This window comes from Symsagittifera roscoffensis, chromosome 9 (assembly GCF_963678635.1).
Source record: "Symsagittifera roscoffensis chromosome 9, txSymRosc1.1, whole genome shotgun sequence".
Taxonomy (NCBI): Eukaryota; Metazoa; Xenacoelomorpha; order Acoela; family Convolutidae; genus Symsagittifera; species Symsagittifera roscoffensis.
In genome coordinates this window covers 2,860,182-2,868,261 of record NC_087070.1, presented here as the reverse complement: position 1 = coordinate 2,868,261, position 8,080 = coordinate 2,860,182, and positions in this window count along the sequence as shown.

The window sequence follows — 8,080 nt, the reverse complement described above, 5'->3', positions numbered from 1 at the left end:
CTCAGAAAAAAATGAGTGAAAGGCCAAGTGCGCATTGTAATCAGGAAAAGGTAGTCAAATTTAATAGCAAAAATGAAAGGCCTCTTGAATTTTAACAGGAAGGGTTATTTTTACAAAGGATTTAGTGTCATCTTAACCTTCCGCTAAAGTTCAATCACATTATTTATCTTCGCTTAAGGGCTACTATTTTTTAACCATTCAATAGCTAAAGGCGCTTTTAAATACACACCTTTTTTCAATAAAACCACTTTAAGAGTAGATTTTAAGATCTGAAATTCAAAATGGCTGTATCTGTGGAAAATAAATATGATAGAAAGAATCCCTAGTGCTTTTTGAAAATTGCTGAAAGCTTATAAATTTTTCAGTAATATGAGAAATCGACTGCAAATAAAAATCAGATGATTAATATTAAACGCAAACAATCCGACATAAGGAATTATAGTTCAAGATGGCCTGGAATTTTTAAGCATTAATGAACAAATTGCAAATGGCATAAAAAGACACACAAACAATGAATTCAGTGTGCCATTTTGAGGATGAAATTTTCGCTTCGGAGCCAGAAAAAAATAGTGAAAGATTTGATTCAAACTTTACACAGCACACATGAAGATTTCATATTTCAAAACCATGAGAAGGGTCTTGTTAAATTCTGCTGAAAAAGGGTTTTTCTACCCGAAAGCAAACGTAAGTGGTAGGATGAAAACACAAAAAAAAACTGATACTCTTGTAGAAATGGAAGAACGCCGTTTATTTGAGGAACCCGTATACGCAGGGGCGGACTTAGGGGGGGGGGTTCTTCTTTTCTCGGGGATTCGACCCCCTGCCGACCCAAAGGGTCCCCTTTTGTACTATTTTGAGATATCGGAACCTATATTTTTGGGATATCGGACTATTTTGAGATAACGGACCCTACAAACTTTCTAAGGGAGCCTTGGGCGCTAATATACACTGATTTTGAGGGGGGAGACCGCGCCCAAAAACGCCCCTTTTAGCCTGTTTTTTAAAAATTTTGCCTGCAGCGCAGAAAATTTGGCCAAAACTGGGTCTTTTTAGTGCTTAGGGCGAACGCGGAAAATCAATTTGGTGGACTTAAAAAAAAACGTCGAGAAAATTCCCCGCCCTCGAGAAAATCCTAGATCCGCCCCTGCTTATACGCAATAATTTGGCTTGATATTTGTGCAAATTTGCATTAAACCAGCATTGCAACTGCATATATTGACCTAAAAAAATAAAATAAATATTTTCACAATGCCGCTAGAGATTGTGTAGTTAGATTCCTTACAAAAATTACGCGAGAAATTCTAAAAAAAGAGTATTTTTTGAAGCAAATTCAACAAGATAATTGATTTCTAGACGACCTGATTAAATACTTTAATCGAAGTTGGAGTCGAGATATAATTGCGGTAAAACCCTAATAGTACAGGTCGCATTTTGATCAGACTTCTTGGTTTGACCTTTACAAAAGAAAAATGCTGCCCATGCAATTGGATAAAGGAAGCCGATAAAAATATTAGTCAGACACTTTCACTCTATGAAAATTGTATGACTAGCCTTTTTCAAAACAGCATTTTCTTCTGCAACAACAAATGTGTTCAAATTTGAATATGAGGACGCTCATAGTTGATACATAACTTGTAATGGTATTGGAACTCACTTTAGAGACTACAAGCTCCAAAAAAATGATAAAATCTTTTTTCGTAAGGAATTTTTAGCAATAAAAAATCTATGAATTACTATGAAAGTTTTATGGCTAGTTTTTAAACCATTCCAAAAAATACCAAACTGGGTAAAAATTATTATTTTTTTGTCAAATTATAAACAGGCAATTTCCAAAAAAAAATGATTTTTTTTGTCTTTAATGTAGTCCAGACAGCGTAATTTTAAACAAATAAAAACATCAGTTTGAGTGAAACCAGAATTCTGTTTTCTTTTTATATGGTAGGATCAGGCCGGAATTTTCAATAAATCAAATTTTACAGATCAAAATTTAAAGGTGAAAAATCAGGCCGGAATTTAAAATAAATCAAAATTTAAAAAAAAGCGTCATAGCCGTACAATAATCAAAGTTTTTTGATATAATTGAGCCTGGAATTCCAAAATAGTAAAACCAAATGCAGTTTATCTCCAAATGCCAATTATTTTTTGTGGTTTTCTTGCCACCTAAGCTGTTGGTTTTTTCAAATGAGAACATATTTTATGAAATGTTTCAATAAAAAACAAAAACATGAAACCAAAACAAATGCTAGCTCTGTAGTTTCTGAGAATGAAGAAAACGCAGTAAAGAAAATACACAAAAGTGAAATGGTGTGGCAAGCTTTTTTTTGTCAACTTTTGTTTTCAAGCTTTTTTTTCAACCCCAAAACCCAGTATAACAAAGTTACCATCATAGTTACCCAGCATAATAGTCACCTAGCAAAAGGGTTATAACTGCTTTAGTAGATCATGTCATTAAATGAAAACTAACTCTGAAGCAATAACGTCGTCAAATTACACATTTTTTTCAAATAGCTCTGAAAAACAATTGAAGCATTAGTTTTTTTTGCTGATCGAAATGTGAGATGTTTTAGACGAAAGTGTGTCTTAAAACAAAAAAAAAACTTTAGAATTTTTTGCGAGAGCAGGAAACCAAACTGTGAAAAAAATGAGTTCCATTGAATTTTTCAGATACGAGCGTTTTTTTAGAAAACTTTACGTCTAAAATTTTTAGTGAATGAAATTTTTGTTCTCCTAGAAAATGCCTTAAGTCTAATTGATCATGAAAATGCTGAGAAGCACTATAAGCAAAAACAATTTTAAAATTGGTTATCAAACTGTGCCGCTTGAATGTTTTTTGTTTTTACATCAACTTTATCTTTTCAAACCGTCTACTAATTTTCCTGCATGTGTCTTTTTTTCTCACTTGTTTTCCTTTTTAGAGAAGTTTTAAAAAGTTTTTTTAAAAAACTTTCAGAGTACTTTCATTCCACAGTCAAAATTAATTTTCTGTTTTGTTCGAAGTCTCAGAAATTGAATGTGTTGTTGAAATGCAGCAACACATAAAAAATTACGCCTAATTTAACTTCGATACTGACGAATAATGTAATTTAAGTTATTTGTAAAATGAGTTTACTGTATTTGTTTTTGATTGCTCAAATATTTGGTTGTCTGACGATTTAAATTGTTAAGATTAAAAAAATGCGTTTACCTAACAACCATTTAAAAAAAAGACTTTTGAAAATGAAAATACCAAATTATCAGGTACGAAATAATCAAAAGCGGATGAAGTACAGTAGAGAAAGATTAAGTAGCTTAGATAAACAAGACTGCCCGTATCAGGGCAAAACCCTGAAATGGTTTATGGAGCAGCAATAACAGAAAAAAGTTAAATGTAATAAGAACAAAATGAAACAATTTTTTTTTCTAAAATTTGAGACTTTTTTTGTGAAAATCATCCCCTCACACGCCATATAAAGTTTAAAAAAGGAAAAAATAAATCAATCTAGGCAAATACGCTTCTTTCAACCAATTTGGAACGATTACTAAGACGGTTTTAATCTCCGCTTACGCGTTCATTGCGCGAAATATATTGCGCGTTAATTGTCCCAAATTGGCCCAAATGGCAACCTTTAAACCCCAATTACTTTTAAAAAAATGATTACAGGTAAATTAACTTTTCAAATTTAGGCTCAGGACAACAATACTTTTTGAAAGATATCAAAAAAGTTCCGTCAAAATGGCTAGTTAAAAAGTCGAAATTTGTCTGAAGAAAAAACCCACCCCAAGCACAAATATTCCGTTGCTTACGTCACGAAATTCGGAACAATGATAGTTGAAACAAGCAACATTTAAAGCAACCGCTTGATTGAATAATTCCAGAAAAAGCACCTTCAGGTTAACAAAAGCTTGTTTTTTAGCAAAAAACCAGACCATTGAAATGAAAGTTTTCGGAGCTTGGAGTCATAGTAAATCACCTAAAAAAACAAGAGTCATCAATCTTCTTAACAGAAAATTGGTGACATTACGCAGCAATTACCATGATTTTAGTTGTTAAAATCATAAATATTTTCTGTTTTAATCCCAATTTAGAGAGACTCGTGGCGGAGGAGTTAATGCTTTGGAAGAATCATTTCAGTTAGAGTATTTTTAAAAAAAGCTAAGTTAAAGTTTCAACCACAAAAAGTGTTGTTGAATCACTGACTGCAAGAAACAAACAAATTTTAACTAAAGTATTGTCAAATTTTTAACTTTTTTGAAAAATGATACATAAATTGAGTGATGCATTCAAGTTCACTGATTTTGGTGAGTTGTTGGAATTGTTTTTTCAACATTTTAAAGAAAATTTTCTTGATAATTGTTCAACTGAAAAAGTGATATCAAAAAGTGTCTTAAATAATCGAACTTTGAAGAATTAAGAGTTTGAAAACGTTGGAAAGGGAATAACAGCATTGATCTTAATTTTTTACCGCAAATTAAATCAAATTTTTTTCAACTAAAAATGTTGAATGAAGACAATGATTTGTTACAGAGCATCAGAGGTTCAATTATTACTGATATTTTTGTTATATTTATTACTCAAATATCCACACTTTTAAAAAAAACTTTAATATTTGACAAGAAAGTTTTCAGTAAAATATCCATATTTGTTTTTTACCTACTACTTTTTCCTTCTTTCTTCTAGTCTACTATCTCTGTTTTTTGACGTTTGGCTTGTAAATTGCAGAATTTTTTTCACAACTAGACGTGTTTTTGGCTTTGATTCAGCCTTTCATTTTTATTCAAAATTTGTGGGTTTTTTCACTAATTTTTTTAAACTAATTTTTACTCCTACCTTAATGGACTTTTTTTAATCCATCAGTTTACTACTATTTAGTTTTCAGAGCTTCAACTCCTACCTTTGAGCCGACCTGTTTGACTCATTAGGCTTTCAAAACGGTCAGTTGATTTTAATTTAGTTTTTCAGTCGAGCAATGTCCGTTTTCGATCATGTTGATCAAAATATTACCTTAATTTTTTTTTACCTGAAACCGCTCGGCTCAGCTTCACTTTGTTCTCCACATTACAGGGGTTAATCAAAAATTAAGCAACAATCCATGCTTTTCAATCTAATTATGTCTTTGCTTCGTAAAAATCGTTTTAATTTTAAAGAAGAAAATGTCTCCTACTTTACACATTAGAAGCTTACTTATTAACACATTAATAGCGTTTAGCACATTAATGACATATTAACACTTTTTTCACCAAAACGGCAATGGAGTTCAATTTTCCCGATTTCAAATTGGGCCGACCACTTATTCGTTTTGATGATCTTATTCCAGCTGTTTTGTTATACATTTTGACTTTTTGTTTTGTTTTATCAGTTTTATGTCGGATAACTGAAATTTGTTTTACCCAGTTTGATGAATTTGCATAATAGTTATAAAATATGATTATTCCGTTGATTCAAAATGATTGTTTCATGGTGATCGAAACGAGCTCAATTTTTCTGGGTCCAAAAACACCAAAAAAAAAATATTCTTGAAACCAGAAAAAAAAATCTCGAAATTTGAGTCAAGGTTTATCAAAACTGTATTCAATTTTGAACAATTTATATATATTTTTAATCAAATCAGCTTTTATCGTGGCTTGGTCCTAGTTTTTGGTAATTTCCCTAGTGACGAGATTTGACATCCACAAACACATCGTTTTACGAGCTATAACGATTGTTTGCCTTCTCGGGTAAAATGAAACTTTTAAGATCTAAGTAACAAAAAATGTCTGATTAAGGAGTCCCTCAAAAGTTTGTGCCTTTTCAGTCGCTTCTCCGGAAAATTTATAGAACAGTTTTCATAAAATAATTCAATTTAAGAATTTTCACATTAAAAAACTGTTATATATCGTTTTCATCGAGTACCTTCAACTGACCTTGTTAGACTTACCTGAAATTGTGTGATTCCACCGAACATCGTTCGACTTAGCTGCACCTTGCGACCATGCAATAAAATGAGTTAATGTTAATTCATAACCAAATTTTAACGTTTGATTTTTGAACAATCAGTGTTTTTGGAATGAAACATTTTTGTAATGAAAAACCAATTTTTCAAAATTTGTTCTTAAAACTGACGTGAAAATTGGTCAAATTTTTTTATCCTTGAAAAAGTTTCTCAAAAAATCTTTGTCATCACCAGAGCACTTTCGTTTGAAAATTGAAACATAATCTCTTTTAGGGATTTCACCCACTGTCAGCCCAAAGGGTCCCCTTTGTACTATTTTGAAATATCCCTAAACCCTAGAATATTTCTAAAAACGCTTATACTAATTTTTTTGAGGAGGGGAGGGCGCGCCGAAAAAACGCATTTGTTTGGTCATAATTTTCCAAAAACTGCCTAAAAACGCCTTTTTGGCCTTTTCTCAAACTTTTGCCTGCGCCGTAGAAAATTCCGCCAAAACAGATTTTTCAGTGCTTTGAGAGAGCTCGAAAAATTAATATGGTTGACCTAAAAAAAAGGTCGACAAAAATTTCGAAATTTTTGAAAATTCGGTCTCCCTCGAGAAAATCCTAGATCCGCCCCTGGTTGTGCGCAGTTTTTTGAAACTGAGTTTCGCTCAACTAACCTTCCTTCTGAGCTATTAGAATAAGTTGGGGTTTTTCATCATACAGTACTCATTAAAATAATTTAACCAGAAAGTTGTAAACACCGAAAAATCAACTGTTGAAAGCTTGAACGATTAATTTATCAAATAGGTAAAAAAACTCTCAAAAAAGAAACAAACTAATGGCAGGTTAATTCAAACTAAATTGACTGAAATGATTGATCAGCTGTTTTTTAGAAAATATTTCGAAATTTACTAACATTTCTGGCGTTTGAAGGGGACATATAAGCTGCAAGACATCCGTAAATGGCAAGCAAATGAATTACAGTGCTGATTTAAATTATCCGGACAAAACGAACAAAAATTGAGTTTTCAAACACGTTTTTCTCAAATTGGGTTGAAGTTAGACAAAAAGTGAAGAGAACAATAGTTGCTTTGAATTTCCTCAGAATTAATATGGTGTAATTTTTTCTTCAAAATTCTCAACCAAAATTTCACCCCAAAAATGGGTCTCTTTAGTTTTTTTTTTTCAAATAATCAAAAGTTACGCTGAAACTACTTTGTTAATTGATAAAAAAAATTATATCACAAGAAGCCTCTTACACATTCCAACAAAATTTAATAAGGGTTAAATCTCCAAAAGTTTGCGCAAGTTGTTTAAAATTTGTTTTTAAACAGAGGTTCTATCAAGTAATTTTTTTTCTCTTACACTAGTTTATGGAGATTTAACCTTGCTTAAACTTTGTTGAGCTGTGTAAGAGGCTTCTGGTGATATAATTTTTCAGAGTAGTTTCAGCGTAATTTTTGATTTTTTGAAGAAAAAAACCAAAGTGACCCATTTTTGGGGTGAAATTTTAGTTAAGAATTTTGGAGAAAAAGTTACCCCATATTAATTCTGGAGAAATTCTAATCACTATTGTTCTGTTCATTTTTTGTCTAATCTTAACCCAATTTGAGAAAAACGCGTTTGAAAATTCAAGTTTTGTTCGTTTTGTCCAGATAGTTTAAATCAGCACTGTACTTATGTTCTTACTTATTAACTACTAAGCATTTGCTAAATAAATACAAGAAGCCAAATCAGATGCTGATGAACAACATTTCACGAGCCAAAAAAAAATTGCTTAATATTTTGATGAAAACAGAAAAATAATTTATTAATGAAAATAAATTGTCAAATGGATGGAAGAAACCACTTTAGACTACTTTTCAACACATTTTTCATTGAACAAAATTTAACTTTTATGAACTACCGAAAATGATGAAACGAATACTGTGGGTTTTGTAACTTTTTATCATCGCGAAATTAAAAAAAGCTATAAGTGTTTTTCAGTAAAATGCTGTATTGAGGTTTGAAGATTTTTTAATAAAACAAATATAAATGATAAAAGCAAAATTAAACGTAGCTCAATTTTTGCTGAATTGATATTGACGGCTCATGAGGTATCACCTGCAAAAGATCTTGCCTACTTACTTGGTAACTTCTAAAATTGGGTCTGTAAACGATTTTTTTCTCTTTTAAAATATGTTTTTT